We start from the raw sequence: 17,896 nt of genomic DNA, 5'->3' as shown, positions 1-17,896 counted from the left end.
TGTTTGGTTTGTGAAGGAGTTACTTGGAAAATGTCACTGCACAGCTTAAATAAAATGTCCCGCTCCCCACAGCTTAGCTGCCTTTGTTCTATTTTGTCTAGAGACTGACAGGAAACTTTGACTGGAAAAATACATTTTCCCCATGTCGCATGCTATGTAAATGTAGTCAAATGCCGACAAGAAGGCATTAGCTAAATAAAAGAGATGGGGGTATGGAAAGGGGAATTAGCTAAATCTCTCTGGACTGGACTCTGGTCTTACACTGGCGTTACTTTGTTAACTTCAAGGGAGCTGGTCTGGCGTGAATAAGATTTCAGCGGAGTTACTTCTGATTTACACCACTGTAAGTGAGAGCAGAATTGGGGCAGGTCTACACATCAAACGCTGCATCGGTGCCATTGCACTTAAGTGAAGATGCTCCTACGCACCGGGAGAGAGCTCTCCTGTCGGCGTAGGTAATTCACCTCCCTGAGAGGCGGTAACTGTGGCAGCGGGAGAAGCCCTCCCATCGACATAGCCTTGTCTACACAGGGTTAAGGTCGGTATAACTGCGTCGCTCAGGGGTGTGGATTTTTCACACCCCGAGCGATGTAGTTATACCGACACAGGTCTGTAGTGTAGACCTGGCCTAATAGTCTCTCTTGCCTTTATATAGTCACCTATGCCCATCAGTGGGGTTCCCATAAAACAAAGTGTACGGGCAGGACTTTATCCCCCCAAATCTGTTGCCACAGAGCTGCTTTCTGCAGAACTTGGTATGCAAAATGCAGGAAGATTAAAGCCTGGCGAGGCAGCAAGGAGAGGACAGTAGGACAGAGGACCAGTATCCACCGAGGCTTATTTTGCAGGCGGATGCTCCTTGGCACTGCGATCCCTATTGGGTCCCTGTGGATCTGAATAGGAACAAAGAGAAAACAGGAGGGCAGAAAACAGGGGGCGAAGATCTGAATGCGCCTGAGGGATATTTATGGGAGACGGGCTTATTTTGTTTAAAGCGATACCTTTGCACAAGTGCTTTGGGAGCCGTGTTACACCCTTGTGGTCGCACAGTTAGAGACGCGCTGGGCAGCGTTCCAGCGATTTTCAGCAAGAGTAGCCATGAAATTAGTCGTCCTGTTATTTAACTGAACGGCCGTCACATTTGCTGTCCTTCAGGCTCAGAGAATTGATCCAGCGGTGGCTGCATTGTAGGCTTGTAATCCTCTCGTACTCGGGGTGCTAGAGTTCAGGAGCCTGTAGAGATGGCTGGGTTTGTAGCCTGATGGAGACAGTCCTCTAGTCTGCAGGGGTTCTGATGCTGGTGATTACTTATGATCCTTCGCACTTCTGCAGTGCTTGTTTCCTGTGGATCACAATCAATTGCCCGCAGCCCACCTCCATGGGATAGATAAGTATGGTAACGTCCCCATTTTACTGTCAAGCACACCAGAGGCACAGAGAGATCAAGGACAAAATCTTCCAGAGTGACCCCTGATTGAGGATCCTTCGCTTTCTGGGGGCTTTGAGACACGGGGGGGTGGGATGGTGCTCAGCGCCCCCCAACTCCAGCTGAAGTCAATGGGAGCTGCGGGTGCTCAGCACCTCTGCAGATTGGGCTCCAGCTGTCTCTAACTGGGCACCTGAAATCAGGGGCCACTTGGGACTTCCTTGCTGCCAGAGAGAAGGGGGATGGGGGAGGTAATATCTTTTATTGGACCCACTTCGGTTGGTGAGAGAGACGAGCTTTCCTTCCAATCTGGGAAGGGTGCGGAGAGCGTCCCAGCTAAGTACAGTCGCAAACAGATAGCTCAGCGTAAGTAGTTAACAACCGTTCGAGGGGACCATTCAAGGTGAAGTGGCCCATTAAAACCCTTCTAGTCCTAAAAAAAGAACAGGAGTACTTGTGGCACCTTAGAGACTAACAAATTTATTAGAGCATAAGCTTTCGTGGGCTACAACCCACTTCTTCTAGTCCTAGAACAGAAAGGGGGGTTAGTGGGGTACAGATGGTCGTAATAAGCCCTAAATCCAGTGTCTCTGGTCAGTCCCTGATTTTCAGTGCCTAGCAGAGTAATGAATTTAAGCTCCCAGGCTCGTCTTTAGAAAGTGTTGTGCAGGTTTCCTTTGGAGGATGCGGACTGATAAGTCAGATGTAGAATGATTGCTTTGTGGAAAGTGTTCACCCACCGGTGATGGGGTATTCTTGTCTCTTATCATTTTCCTGTGTGAGTGCATTTGAGAGCGCGGTGATTGTCTGGTTTCACCTACATAGTGCGCTGGATGAGGGACACCACATTATGTGATAGGCACGTGTAGGACCCGTGGATCTTAAAAGGTGTGTTGTGGGGGGTGTTGATCATTGTAGCACTGGAGCTATGGCTGCAGGTTTTGCATGTGTTGTTCTGGCAGGGCCTGGTGCTGCTTTGAGTTGGTGTGTCCTGGTCTTTGGGGAGCTGGCTTCTGATGATGAGCCTGGAGAGGTTGGGGGGTTGTGTGAAGGCCAGAATTCGGGGGGGGGGTCAGGAAAGATTTTTCTCAATGGGGTCCCCATTGAGTATGGGTTGTAGTTGTTTGATGGTGCCCCACATGGGTTCCAGTGTGGGGTGGTAGGTGACAACTCGGGGTGTGCTGTCAGAGGGGCTTTCATTTCTATATCAAAGCAGGTTCTCTCGGGGTATTGGGGTGTCTATTCCATGATGCGATCTACCTCTCTAGTGGAGTGTCCTTGTTTGGCAAAAGCGATTCTGAGTGTGTTAAGGTGTATATCTTCTGGGAGCATATTCTGTGGTATCTGAGTGCCGGGCTGTTGATAACCAATTTCTTAGTGTGTTTGAGTGGTTACTGGGTCTACGAAGGTAGGTGTGGGAATCCAGGGGTTTCTTGTGTATAGTTGTCTGTAGGGTTCCATTGTTGAAGCTGATCAGCATGTCCAGGAAGTCGATGCTGGTGTGGGAGAGCTCCAGAGAGAGTTTAATGGATGGGCCGTGGTGGGTGAAGTTGTGGTGGAAATCTACGAGGGAGTTGTATCCTCTGGATAGAGGCTTAAAATATCATCGATGGACCTCAGGTATATCACTGGTTTCATGGTGCATTTGTCACACAGGACACATTCCTTGCTGTCACATGGGAAGCTGGTGGCACCCTGGCACTAGAAGTCTGGTCACTTCAGTCCCCGTCCTGTTCTTTAGCTACAAGAAATCCTTCTCCCTAACTAGATCCTTTGGGTTTTTCTGCAAATAAACTGATCAGACACAAAGCTGGACATCAGTCGTGCCCAAAATTAAGAATAAAATCACCTCTATCCTGGGTTCAAATCAGTATAATTCTTTGGGGAACTGTGGGGTCCTGGTCCATGCTGAAGGATCCTAGGCACTACGGTACTCAAAATATTATTATAATTAATTTGAAAGTACTGAGGTTTCATCTCATTACCAAGAATCTAGCCCAGAGTACAGCTATCTTTAATGACTCCACTGAAGTCAAAACCTTTAACTGCTGTCTCCTCCAGCACGGGGCCTGGCTCCATATTATATCAGATTCCGGGAGATGAGCGCCACCTTGCTTACATGTTTGAGACGCCTGCTCATCCAGCTTGGTCTGCAACCCTGCCCTAGGATTTTCCCCCCCTTGCTTGGGATGCAGGCTTCAGATAGTTCCTGCAACTTTGACTTAACGTAATTCCAGGCCTCCTCCACATTCAGATCCTTGAGTTCTTCAGTCCAGACCACTTCCCCAACTAATTCCCTTAATTTTTTAAAGATTTCTTTTGTTAGTGTAAGAAATCAAACCATCTGACACCCTGATTTCGCTCTTTCCTCTGACATCACGCTCGGTCGCAGAGGGTGTATCAACAGCAATGAAAACTTTGATCCCAAAAACCCAAGAGCTGTAAAACATTTATAAAATGGCAAGAGTCCCTGTAAGGCTTACAAAGGGGAAACTCCAGTGGGTACCTGAGGACTGGAGCTACATGAAATGAGCGTGGTCCTATTCCCCCTCCTCGTAAAAACCACTGCCAACCAAAAAAAGTCGCCTGCTGTCAGTTTAATTGGCAGGCTCTGCAGAGAGGCCACAGATGCAGTCAAACTGGTTTTTTGCTCTGTGTCTATACAGCTCCTAGCACAATGGGGGCCCGGTCAGTGACTAAGCTTCCTAGGCAGTACAGAAACACAAATAACAATCTGTGGAGGACGTCAGTAACTCAGTTAGAGGTTAGGGATCTGTGAACAGGAGTGGCTGGGTAAGGTTTTGTGGCCTGCAGTGTGCTGGAGGTCAGACTAGATCAGTGGTCTCCAACCTTTTTAACCACAAGATCACTTTTTGAATTTAAGTGCAACCCAGGATCTACTTCAAAGAAAATGTAGAAATAACAGTAATCACACAAACCCAAACACCCTTGCCCCGTCCCCTGCCCAGCCCCTTCCCCGAGGCCACACTCCTGCCCCGCTCACACCATCCCTCCTCCCTCCGTCGCTCGCTGTCCCCCACACTCACTCACTTTCACCGGGCTAAGCCTGGGTCAGGGGGTTGGGATGCAGGAGGGGGTTCAGGATGTGGGCTCTGGGAGGGAGTTTGGGTGCAGGAGGGGGCTCAGGGCTGGGATTGGGAGTTGGGGTGTGAGGGGGGGCTCGGGTGGGGCAAGAGGTTGGGGTGCAGGATGGGGTTCGGTGTGTGGGCTCCGGCTGGGCGCCGCTTACCTCAGGCGGTTCCCGGTTGGCAGCACAGCAGGGCAAAGGCAGGCTCCCTGCCTGCCCTGACCCCACGCTGCTCCCAGAAGCGGCTGCCATGTCCGGCAGCGGCTCCTGGGGGGGGGGGGGGCAGGTGGCTTAGCACGCAGCCCCCGTCCGCAGGCATCGCCCCCGCAGCTCCCATTGGCCAGAAATGGGAGCTGCAGCCAATGGGAGCTACAGGGGCAGTGTGCAGAGCCATCTGCCCCTTCCTGCCCCCCCCAGGAGCTGCTGCCGGACATGGTGGCTGCTTCCGGGAGCGGCACAGGGCTAGGACAGGCTGGGAGCCTGCCTTAGCCCTGCTGCGCCGCCGGACTGTTAGTGGCCGAACTCCCTGGTTGGCTGCAGGAGGGTTGGCAACCCTATCGCGATGGACCGGTTGGTAACCACTGGACTAGATGATCGTGATGGTCCTGTCTGGGCTTAAAGCCTGAGTCTATAAATCGTTTTTCCTCCCTTCCTCCCCCCCTGCTCTCTGTTAGTGGCTGCTGAAAAGGACAGAATCCTCTGTTCAAGTGGCGCTGGGAAATGACCCCGAGACATTGCCATCTGCTGAGAATTAACCAGGGAGGCTATTTGGTGCTGTTCCTGCAAACAAACTTGACCTTTATCTTTACAGCACCGGAGAAATTCACAGTTAAAGTGCCCACAATAGACTGTTTGAGCCCAATCCTCACGTGGTGTAAATTGGCGTGGCTCCACTGAACTGGGTTTGATGTGGCTACCCCAATTGAATTCAGATTAATGGAATATATCTGGCTCTTCTTAAAAAACAGCAACAACAACAAAACCCTTCACCATGGCTACTTCCAGCAGTGTGATCCAAAATCAACTTCTCCCAGTCAGCCCAAACTTTCTAAAATGATTTCTCGCATGATCCCTTGCTGTCCTAAAGGGGTTTTTAATTTGAGAAAGTTATACTGGGAAGGAGTTGGAATGGAGTGGTTTTCATAGTCTTAACCATAGGGTCACTGCTGTGATGCTAAAATACACCAGCCTTAATAGTTTTGGGTCTGTTCCTCAGCTTGTCGCTAACCAATTCTTACCACTTAGCTCCTGGGAGGAAAGGTCATTGATAGTGGGGATAGGATGACCAGACAGCAAGTGTGAAAAATCGGGACAGGGGGTGGGGAGTAATAGGATCCTATATAAGAAAAAGACTCAAAACTCGGGACTGTTCCTATAAAATCGGGACATCTGGTCACCCTAAGTGGGGATGAGTGGGGCCACACAAAACTTGTTCAAGATGGTAAACAACTTGCTCTGTAATTTAAGCCTCCCCCCCATGAACAAATATTTTAAGTGCCTTTCTAGTTAAAGAGAAGCTTGTGCTATATATTAGGGCTTCAGTTCTCCATCTCATTGCTCTACTCAAGAAATGTAGGCTAATATATGGTGTATGTATCAAAAGATCTCCTATATATATGGTACCTAGATCAATTCATATGCACAACTACGGTGTATGATAGAGTGTATATACCACAGGGAAACCACTTTTACCAGCCTAATTTTTGGAAGGGAGTAGTTTGGTCATTGAAATATATATAGATAAAGATAACTTGTTTTATTTACACATGTGCACCAGTCCTGGAATAGAGAGGGTCAAACAGCATGCAGAGCAATCTCTTATTTCAGGGATTTCAGCCCAAAACAATGCCCAGTTCTCAGGGAGCAACTCTGCCTCAAGAATTGACTCCAATCAGAGGCCAAAGCAGAGAACAAACTATGATATCTTGCTACTTGCACAGCTCTCTAACCAGATCCTCTGCATTATAAAACTAAGAATACCACACAGCATATTTCCCCAAGATTGAACATTTGCTTGAACGTGAAGAAAAAGATCTTGGAAGACTATGTGTAACAGCGCCACCTGGTGACACCTGTCAGAACAATATTTTGGCCCATCTCTGAAAATATCAGAGGGGTCAAAACCAGATTCTGTTACCTAAAAGCACCCAAGTTAGAGGGTTTTTAGGTAATATGGAGCTTGGATCCAAATCACTTCTAGCCCTCTGTGTGTATGGATTTTTCCATGTAATATCGCTGGGGAAGTGTGCTACATTGCTAGCTCTGTTTGCTCAATCAGATTACCTTTGTGCCGAGCCTTCTGTACAGAGCGATCCTACAGCCCTGACCGTCTCTTGGCAGTGGATGTGGTGTCATTAGTCCATGCGCTATGGGCTTTGGTGAGCACACTTTAAGCTGGGAAGTGCAGTCTGGATAGTGAAGTCGCGCAGTTGAATTAAAGTATGATGCTCTGTTGGCAGGATTAAACCTGTTAAATACACGTGTAGATGGACTGGTGAGACAATGGCCTATTTAATTGCTAATTGAGACCATATCTTCAGAAATGGATTAGAAAACCTTGGAGCAGATAATTGTGTGCGTGAGCATGCGTATGCTGTGGAATGGAAGTAACACCTGGATAGCAAATCTATGGAGAAGAATCACTTTGCTGAGAGCTGCTTCTGCTCTTTTTTCAGAGTGCTTTTAAAGTTCCTGCCAAAAAACGAAGGGCAAAGCTGTGGGTGAGGGTGGGAGTTTTTGGAAGGAACGAGCTTCATAATAGTGTATTTGGTTACCTGGCTGACACCCCACAAGCGTGCAGAATTGCCATTTGGGATGAATTTGCACCATCCGCCCTGCAGAGAACTCAGGGCCGTAGCAACAAAGAACGTGGCCCCCTCCGAACGGTGGCCCCCTCTGAACATATGTCCGGGCGGGGCCCCTTACAATGCAGAAACTGGAATGCGGTATTTATTTTGCCACTTTTAGGGGCCCCCTTCCTTGCGGGGCCCCCTCCGGTCGGAGGGTACGGAGGGCGCTCGCTACGCCTCTGAGAGAACTCAACTTAGGGGATCTATCAAACAATTCTGCGGCGCCTTCCTTTGCCCTCTCAAACTCCGTTACGCTGCTGAGAGATCGAAATGAACGCATTCTCCCAGGCCGAGAGGACCACAAATGTGGGTTAGTTTAAAAATCATCAGCTTGATACAGGAGGGTATTTGGATCTGTTCAAGTCTGAAAACTCTTCTTTGGTGATGACAAAAACATTCAGCCCAGAACCTGCGTTGCAGTTCGATTTATTTGTTTGCCAGACAGTTATTCAAAAAAGAAAAAGAAAATCTGCTACAGATGTGATGTTATCAAGTGTTTAGCTGAAGGCACAGGCTTTAAAGCCTGCTCTCTTTAACCAGATTAATGGCATTAGGCTTTCAATGTAAAAACTATCTCATCCTTGGCACTGGCAGGTGGTGTTGGAGCAGCAGGTTTGTTCAATGTTTAAGAAAGCTGCATTGCAGAGCTGAGAAAGCTGGGGAGATAGGTTGCCTGGGTCCGTAGCTTGGCTGTTGGATCTCTGCAGACAGCGTGAAGTGCGAAATGGAGTTGTCCCCTCTCAGCACTTGGCTGTCGAACTGATGATCTTTCAAATACTGAAGATTCTTCATTTTTAGCACGAACACGAGAGATGCGGGCAGGGCTAGTGCAAGGAAGTTTCGCGCCCTAGGCAAAACTTCCACCTTGCATGCCTCCCCCCAGCTAAATCCCCCCCCCCCCCCCGCCAGCTAACCCCCCCCCCACCCCCACCGCAGCAGCCCCCCGCCGCGGCAGCTAACCCAGCCCGCCGCCCCCCCCGCAGCAGCTACCCCCCTTCACGGCAGCTAACCCCACCCGGGGAGCCCCCCTCCACAGCAGCTAACCCCGCCCGCTGCCCCCTCTGTGGCAGCTAACCCCGCCCGGGGAGCCCGCCCCAGCTCACCTCCGCTCCTCCTCCTCCGCTGAGTATGCTGGCGCCGCTCTAATTCTCCTCCCCTCCCAGGCTTGCGGCGCCAATTGGAGGAGAATTAGAGCGGGGGCTGTGTGCTCAGCGGAGGAGGCAGAGTGGAGGTGATCTGGGGCGGGGAGCGGTTCCCCTGTGCGCCCCCCCTGTTACTGCAGCCGCCTAGTTCGCCTAGTGGTTGCACCGGCCCTGGATGTGGGCTGCTAGCTGTTCCGTTCAGTGGCTTCTCTGTACAGACATCTGTTGGAGAGGAGGGTTGTTAAAGTGCGGGTGATGTGATGCATTTTGGGTTTGATGCTAAGCTTCTTGTGCACACGATTGCTCGCTCTGCAGGCTTGTTCTTCTGCATCTGTTTAGTTATTCCGACTCCTAGAGGGGCTGGGACTGCCTTCGTGCTGGGTTCATCCCACCCAAATATCCGGGGCTAATTAATACAATCCCCCAACCTGATACCTGGCAGGAAGAGAAGGGGGTTGAAGAACAGTAGCTGGAGAATGACTCCGTGATTATTTTTTCCCCTGGTGCTGGCACAAGTATTGTTTCAACTGTGTTCTGGGCTCCCGTCCTGCATAGACTGAGCAGAAATCGAGTTTATTATTTATGTATCACTGTTCTTATTAAGTGCTGACAGTATGCTCGGAACTGTGTCGGACACAACACAACCCTACCCGATCCGAAGAACTGACACCCCCAGAGAACTGGGAAACCCCCAGAAGAGAGGGCCCTTTTCTTTATCACGAATAACCAAAGGGCTAAATCCTCAGCTGGTGTAAATGGGCCTCGCTCCACTGATTTGCCCCAGCTGAAGATCTGGTCCTGAGTCCCGAGGTGAGGCTGAATGAACAAAAAGGGAAAAGCTGTTTAACATTTATGTGTGGTCTTTCTCCCCTTCCCCTTTGAATTCTCTTCCTACCCACCTGCTGTCAAGGCGCTGGAGTGTGGCTTGGCATGCAGTGAGCTCAGCAGCGTCACACCCGTCGCTGTGCTGTGCAGAGCCGACCGGCAAATGCAGGTGTTTCAGCGTGTAGTTGCTAGCGACCAGCCTTCTGTTTTTGGGAGGGGCAGGTGTGGGGGTTACCACGATGGTTTGAACCAGAGTAGTCGCCTCGCTATGAATCGGCGCAGTCACCCTCGCTGCCTCCCTAGTTAGCTGTATCCTCAGGGATATAAGTTAGAGGAGCAGATGTGGAATCTGGGAAGTTTTCCAGATGATCACTGGGTGGGGTGGGGTGGGGTTTGGGTGGGCTGGGAGCTGCACTGAGCTGAAGTCTCTTGTCTGGAACACTGTTGCTAGCAGCACTGAAGCTGTGCGGGGCATGGATGCTGGTCGGGATGGGACTGGTGCTTTTTTGCCCTGCTTGACTTCATGGCACAATACAACTTCATTCTGCAGAGGGTCTTTCCCCCAGCCTCAGAACAGCGGGGCAAAGCCCCAGGGGGATGGGCTGCCCTCTGGCAGCAGGAGTGCTGGTCATGGAGAGGAGCCGCTGGCTGATGGCAAGACTGGAGTACGGAAGATGGGGCACGTCTCCTCAGCGCACTCCCTGAGCGGGAGGGACTTCTCCCACAGCATGTAAGGCAGGGCCTTGGTGGCCAAGTATCTGGGAGTAGTCAGGGAGGAGCTGGTAGCTAGTACCAGGTAGTTGACATCTCCAGGTTGCCACCCAGCGGCTTTGAAATCAGGGCCTCCTACAGCACTGCATTGCCAATACACATCTTCCCTTTGAGCCATGCCAAGGGAGGGCAAGACTCTCCTCTTGCCTTCGGAAGGCACTGACCGGTCACAACTCACAGTAGGAAATATCCAAACAGTGCTGAGATTCCCCCCTCTCCCTCCTTTGACTGTACATGTTTCTGGGTCCAAGCTACGAGACTGGAATGTGATTGAACAATCTCTCGTCTGACCCAGGAGTCTGCTTGGTAGGGGGGATGTGAATGTCGGACCCCCTCAACTTCAGACCACACCTCTTTCTTCTGCCTGTGACTTTATATAGCTTTGATACAGGCTAAAATTCATGGCTGCTGCTGACCCATGTTGCCTTGATGATGTGATCTCTGGATAGGAAAGATGCCAGTTAAGTCAGGGATCTCTTGAGGTGGACGGTATAGAAATGTAAGTTCTGTATCCTGTCTGCTGCGAGTGAGTAACAAACTTTGTACTTGGACATGTGCTGCAGAAAACCCGGGCCAGTTAGCAGAGAGAGTCCATGCTAGATGACCCAATTTTGACTGCACGTGGTTTGCGTGTTTGTTCTACTGGTGAAGAGACAAATATGCTTGTGCATGGGAGCATCTGTGCTTCCTGAATTGATTTTGCCCAGTTTCAAATATGAGGCCCCAAAATAAATAAATAAATAAAAAGCTCTGATTATCTTCAGACTAAGACTCCGAAGCAGTTGGCTCATCATATGGAGTCAGCAAAACATGTAGAAAAGTCCCAAATACAGAGATAAGCAGCTAATGTGTTTGTGTGAATTTTCCTTTATGCACTCAAGTTGTAATCCTACTGTAGTTTTTATGTGTGTATAGTATTAGTTCCTGCTAATGGGTCCTACTGTATTTAACATTAAGAGCTTAGCAACAGCATTATAAACATCTAGGATTTCAGGCTGGAGAGCAGATATTATACCATGCTGGAGTAAAGTTGGAGCAATTCATAGAGGACTTTCTTTTAATTCATGCATTAGCAGATTTGTGGGCTCCCTCATACAGAACGGATTTGGCGATGTTAGTCTTGCGGCTGTTCCACAAGGCCAGGAGTGAAGACCTCAACTCTATTTCTGGCTCTTCCGTAAACTTGCCATGTGACTTTGGGCAAGCCACATCTGCCTCAGTTTGCCCATCTGTAAAATGGCTGTAATACTATTTAGGGTGGTCCCCATGAGAAAGTCATCACTTGCCAAGTAACCGCATGGCTATGTCTCGTTATTTCCTATTCTTAGCACAGGGCAAATCTGTGAGATCTCAAATACCACTATGTGGGTGGCAAGAGCTCTTTTGAATGGTGACCATTGTGCCAGTGTGACGGGGCTGATATCGGACTACATGCATTAATGTTTGAAAAGTGCTTTGAGATCCTCAGGCTAAGTGGGGCTGTATTTGCACAAAGTGTGATGCTAAAAGAAGATGTAATAAAGTAGTAAGCTCCAGCAAAAAGAACTATCTCATTCTAGCAATTGAAAAATTGGCTCCCTAATACAGAAACTTAAACTCGAGTAATTAAGCAGCTTGAGCTGGGCAACTCTCTCCCACCAACTGAACACAAATCCCCAGCCTCTGTTTCCGAGGGCAGCGCTAAAGGCATTCTTATGGGTGGAAAGAGGAGAATTGTAAAATAAGTCAGTTCTTGTCCAACTCTGATTTATTATCTGATCTGACTCCGGATAGTCTGTGCTAGGTTATTCCCGTGAATTTCATCACCTCTTAGGATCCCAAAGCAAATACATTTTCTCTTTTATGCAGCTTAGCCACGAATCTTGCAATTCAAAAGAAATAATTGAAAAGCTTGTTTCAATGAGATCAAAATTCCTCTTTTTGCTTGAGCTGGAGGATCCAAGAGCAGACACCTAGGCTGGGCAGTGTGGTCTAGTAGATAGAGCACTGGACTAGGGTTCTTCTGTTCCTAGCTTTGCCACTGGTCTGCTGGGTGACTATGGGCAAGTCATGTGCCTGCTTTTTGCCTCAGTTTCCCCATCTCTAAAATCAAAGATTACCTGTTATTCAGGTGCAGTAACCAGGATCCAGCTATGTAATTTGTATAAGTAAAATGACATTAGCTGCCACCAATGTAATCTTAACACTTTAGGACCTGGTCCATTTAAAGTCTTTGCTGTGCAAAGCCCTGGCATCCCTTAATGGGGTTGAGCATAAAGCTATGCGAACACTTCAAATTTCCAGTCAGAAAGGTTAAAGTTCAGTCAAACTCCATTTTCCCTATTGTCAAACCTTGCTGCGAAGGTTTGGATGGAATTGGTTTACAAAGCATCGCTGGGACTGGGACTAGTGGCCATGTTGTAAACTATCATGTGACTTGTCCCATATGACATTTCCAAGGTAAGCCAGATTGATTGGAGGGGAGTTGTCCCTGGGTGTGAGCAGGGCCAGCTTCAGGCACCGGCGAAGGAAGCAGGTGCCTGGGGCGGCCAATAGAAAGGGGCGGCACTCCATCCGTTATTGGGGTGGCACGTCTGGGTCTTCGGCGGCAATTCAGCGGTGGGTTCTTCACTCCCTCTCTTCCTCTTCGGCGGCACTTTGGCGGCAGCTCAATCGGGTTTCTCTTTTTTTTTTTTTTCCTTCGCCGCTTGGGGCGGCAAAAAAGCTGGAGCCGGCCCTGGGTGTGAGGCTCAAATTGGGTGAGACGTTCATTGAGTACAGTACAGAGATGTGTGTATGAGACCTTTTTTCCCCATACCTCTTTGCATTTCTCCACGGTCTCACCTAAGGATCTCAAAACCAGGGCTGGCTCCAGGCACCAGGCACCCAAGCTGGTGCTTGGGGCGGCACCTGGAGGGGGGCGGCGTGGTGCTCCGGCCGCCGGGGAGAGCGGGGCCACAGCCGGGCTCGCCGCCCCCCCCCCGGCTCCGGCCGGCCGGAGGCTTTTTTGCCTGGGGCGGCAAAAAAGCCAGAGCCGGCTCTGCTCAAAACCCATTACAAACGCTAATGAACCAAGCCTCACAATTCCCGATGAACTGGGCAAGTATTATTCCCACATCACTGGTCTTGAAAGAGGGACAGAGAAGCCAGTCCAGTCCCACAGGATATTACTGGCACAGCAGCTGGGAATAAAACTTGGGGCTCCTGACGACCAGACTTTTGTGCCTTAACTGGAAGCCCACCCGTCCTCACAAATCTGTTATTCGTCGGGCTGACGTAATGCAACAGCAGCACCAGTAGACGTTTTTAAATGATACAGGAGTTGGCAGCATCTTTTTAGCAAAGTCTTGGCATAAAATATTTCAATTTGTTAACTTAAATATTTCACACACCCCACTGATCGAGACCTGCAGTCTGCTCTGCCAGGTATTAGTGCTCAAGTGCAAAGGGTTGGACAAATCCAACTGTGAGCTGTTGTTTTTCTTCTTTATCTTGTGCTAAAAATGCACCAGCAGGCATTAGAATGAGCAAGAGTGGATGCTGGAAGTAATGCAATTTAGGTCTTCAGAATCTATTATTTATAGGCACAGAGAAAGGCTTGTGTATTTCACCAGGGATGGTCTCTGGGTTTTTTTCGGTATGTACCGCTGTAGGAAATGCCGTTGGCGTAACCATTATGAGTAGAAAGTTCTAGTCCAAGAAGCGAATTTTGCTTATTCCTGGCTGAAAGGTCAGTTGGTTTCTTTGACTGCTTAGGCAGACAGACCATGTGAGAAGATGGTCCCTTTTTTAGATTTCATTTTGCTGCTGCATGCGGCACAAGGGAAACCAGCTATCAAGTGGGAGGAAGAGGGCAGATGCTCCAGGCTGCTAATCTGTGACATGGGAGACCCAGGTTCAGTTCCCTGCTCCACTACAGGTTATCTGTGTGATGATGGGCAAGTCACTTAAGCTCTCTGTGCTTCTGCTCCCATCTACAAATGGGGGATAATATATCAATGCCCTAAGTCACAGGTAAGTAGTGAGGACAAATGCATTATTAGTTTGTGGGGTGCTCAGATAATGGGGGATTGCATAAATACATTGCTCTAGATGAAGATAACAACACTGCATGTTTGCCATAGGTTTTAATTTACTTAGGGCTGGTCTACACTTACCCCCCAAATCGAAGTAAGGTACGCAAATTCAGCTACGTGAATAACGTAGCTGAATTCGACATACCTTACTTCGACCTTACCGCGGTTCAGACGCGGTTCAGACGCGGCAGGCAGGCTTCCCGTCGACTTCGCGGTACTCCTCTCGCTGAGCTGGAGTACCGCAGTCGACGGGGATCACTTCCTGGTTCGATTTATCGCGTCCAGACCAGACGCGATAAATCGAACTCGGAACTTCGATCCGCAGCCGTCGAACTAACCGGTAAGTGTAGACTAGCCCTTAGATAGGTAAACTCTCTCTCTGTGTAGGCAGCACCCTGCACAGTAGGGCCCTGATGCTAGATTATGGCCCGAAGGGCCTACTACAATCCAACTGCTTATAACTGGGAGGAGTGCAGATTCCAATGGCCGCTAACGCGCTCTTAAATTAAATGACTTGTTTAATGTAACTGCCCTCCCTAATCTTCTTTGTGCCAAAACGGAATGTGCACTGTAGGAAAACAGTGGAACGTTATTTATCCAGATCAGAGCTGCTTGCACTGAATAGTTTTTGTTTTCTTTACAAGTTGGTGTCTGTAGAGAGGGCCCCTAGTTATTGAAGAAAAACCTTTCCAATACTTGAGAATAAATAAAATGTTGCTGGGTTGTGGTTTTTATTGCCCTGCCTCAGTCTGGGAAAGTTTCAGTTTCTCTCCTGGCTCAAACTCCACCCTGTCAGAGGGTGAGTTTGAATGGACGCCACTTTTCAGTTTTGCCAATAACTTAACTTTCTTAAAAGAAAAAAATGGCTGAATGATGCCATCTTGTTCCATTCCTCATTCGGAGTGGGAGGGAAGCAGGATCATTGTCCCATTTTACAGAAGGTGAATTAAGGCACACTGAGTCATGTTAATCTGTGGCAGAGCTAGGCACTGCCATGCAATATCCTTGAAAGACCTTATTGTATTAGGCCTGGTCTACACTAGGCTTTTATGTCGACTTTAGCGCCGTTATATCGAATTAACCCTGCACCCGTCCACACCAGGAAGCCATTTAGTTCGACAGAAAGCTCTCTTTAAATCGATTTCTGTAATCCTCCCCAACGAGAGGAGTAGCGCTAAATTCGACATGGCCATATCGAATTAGGCTAGGTGTGGATGGAAATCGACGGTAATAGCTCCGGGAGCTATCCCACAGTGCACCACTCTCTTGACGCTCTGGACAGCAGTCCGAGCTCGGATGCTCTGACCAGCCACACCCCCGGGAAAATTTGAATTCATTTTCATTTTCCTGTCAGGGCAGTTTGAATCTCAGTTCCTCTTTGGACATCGAGGGGAGCTCAGCAGCAGTGGCAACTATGCAGAGCTCTCCAGCAGAGATGGCCGTGCAATCCAATAGAAAGAGGGCCCCAGCATGGACTGATCGGGAAGTCTTGGATCTCATCGCAGTGTGGGGCGATGAGTCCGTGCTTTCGGAGCTGCGATCGAAAAAATGGAATGCGAAGATCTATGAGAAGATCTCCAAAGCCATGGCAGAGAGAGGCTACAGCCGGGATGCAACGCAGTGCCGCGTGAAAATCAAGGAGCTGAGACAAGGCTACCAAAAAACCAAAGAGGCTAACGGACGCTCCGGATCCCAGCCCCACACATCCCGTTTCTACGAGGCACTGCATTCCATCCTGGGAGCGGCCGCCACCACTACCCCACCCCTGACCGTGGACTCCGAGGATGGGATCATGTCGGACATGACAGCGGACGGGGAAGATGAAGAAGGAGATGAGGAGGACGAGGCAGTCGACAGCGCTGGCACCGCTGATTTCCCCGACAGCCAGGAGCTCTTCATCACCCTTACCGAGATCCCCTACCAACCGTCCCCATCCCTTACCCCGGACACAGAATCAGGGGACGGATCAAGCAGTAAGTGCTGTAAACATGTAAACATTTATTTAAAACAGAACGGTAATATTTATACTATTAACAATGTATATTTATAAAAGTGCTGTAAACTAGTAAAAAAATAATCAGGTACAAAACAGGAATATTTACAAAGGTAACAAATGGGTTTTGCATGATTTCTCTGTCTTAGGCTCTTCTCAATTTAGTCCCAAGTATTTTAAAAAAATTTCACAATGTCCGTTACTACATGATTCCCAGGCCCAAGACGCTCCACTCCAAAGTCTCAGTGCACCTACGCGAAAATCCGGTCAATGTGGCCGGGGATCGACGAGAAATCCTCGTAGGAGAACTCCTCGTAGGTCTCGTGGAGGTAGAGCTCAAGCCTGTTGATCAGGTTCCGGGGTAGGGCGATCTTAGTGGGCCCTCCGTGGTAGCAGACATGTCCCCTCCATGCCACAATCAGGTACTCGGGGATCATGGCCCGACATAGCATGGCGGCATACGGCCCCGGTTTCTGCATGCTTTCCCGCAGCATGCGTTCTCTCTGGGTGTCCGGGATCCTCAGGAGGGTGATGTCGCTCATGACGCCCTGCTTTGAATTAGGGAGGGGACTGTTAGTATTGGGACTGCTTTACAGCCACGCGGTGGAGGGAGAGGGGCAGCATACAGGGATCTTTCCCTGGGACAGCCGCGAGGGGGTGGGACAGGGGCAGAGTTGATGCTGTCCTGATTGCTGGCAGCAGAGACTGGCATTGCTTTCAATGTGAAAGGAGGCCAGTGCTACTGCTGGAGTTTTAAGCAGCCACAAGTCTGCGGCTTACCATTATTGCCCGCTCCAGAAGTTCAGGTCTCCAGCCACAGTTCTCTGAACACTCCAAGACCTCCGCAAGTCCACAGGCACTGAAGGCGACGGCCGAAAATTCGACCTTGTCCTGAGTGCGCATGTGAGAGGTTCAGTGCATGGTCTTGTTCACAGAGAAAGACTAGGTTCTTTGTATACAATTTCATTTATCTGTCTCAGGAATTCACTCCCTTTTTAAAATTCACACAGACACATCTGCGACTGTCTCCCAACCCAGCCTGTCAGCACACTCCCAGAGGCTAGCGCAGATTAGGCGGAGGAAGAAGAAGACGCGTGAAGACATGTTCACAGAACTAATGGGCTGCTCCCGAGCCCAGGCAGCCCAGCAGACACAGTGGAGGGAGAACTTGTCACAAATGCACCGAGCAGTCATGGAACGGGAGGAGAGGTGGCGTCAGGAGGACCAACAGGCTACTGAAAAGCTGCTTGGACTAATGAGGGAGCAAACGGACACGCTCCGGCGCCTTGTGGATGTTCTGCAAGACCGGAGGCAGGAGGACAGAGCCCCGCTGCAGTCTATCTGTAACCGCCCTCACCCGCCACCAAGTCCCACACCACCCTCACCCAAAGTCCAAAGAAGGAGGGGCGGCAAGGGCCGTTAAAACTTTCAATCAACCCCTGCAGACTGCTCTAGCAGTAGAAGGCTGACATTCCCCAAAATTTCATAAGTCCTTTCCTACCCACCTCACACAAGCCCCCGTCCAAGTTTCACCCCCCACGTTTCATCTCTGGTTCGCAATAAAATGTTTGTTTCTGTTCATTACTGTTTCAGTCAGGTTCTTTTGAGGGAGAGTCTGTCTGGAGGGGGGGAAGGGGCTTGGTAATTGGACAGGACAGTCACCTTTAGCAGGGTACAGAGGCGGTGTCAGGTCCAGCATCAGGACACATAACCAGTGCAGTCACTGGTTACCCTGGTCAGTCTGGGA

This window comes from Terrapene carolina, unplaced genomic scaffold (assembly GCF_002925995.2).
Source record: "Terrapene carolina triunguis isolate 2854851 unplaced genomic scaffold, T_m_triunguis-2.0 Scaffold234, whole genome shotgun sequence".
In the NCBI taxonomy this organism is placed as follows: Eukaryota; Metazoa; Chordata; order Testudines; family Emydidae; genus Terrapene; species Terrapene triunguis.
The sequence above is the reverse complement of the archived record's forward strand: the minus strand, read 5'-3'. Positions refer to the sequence as shown.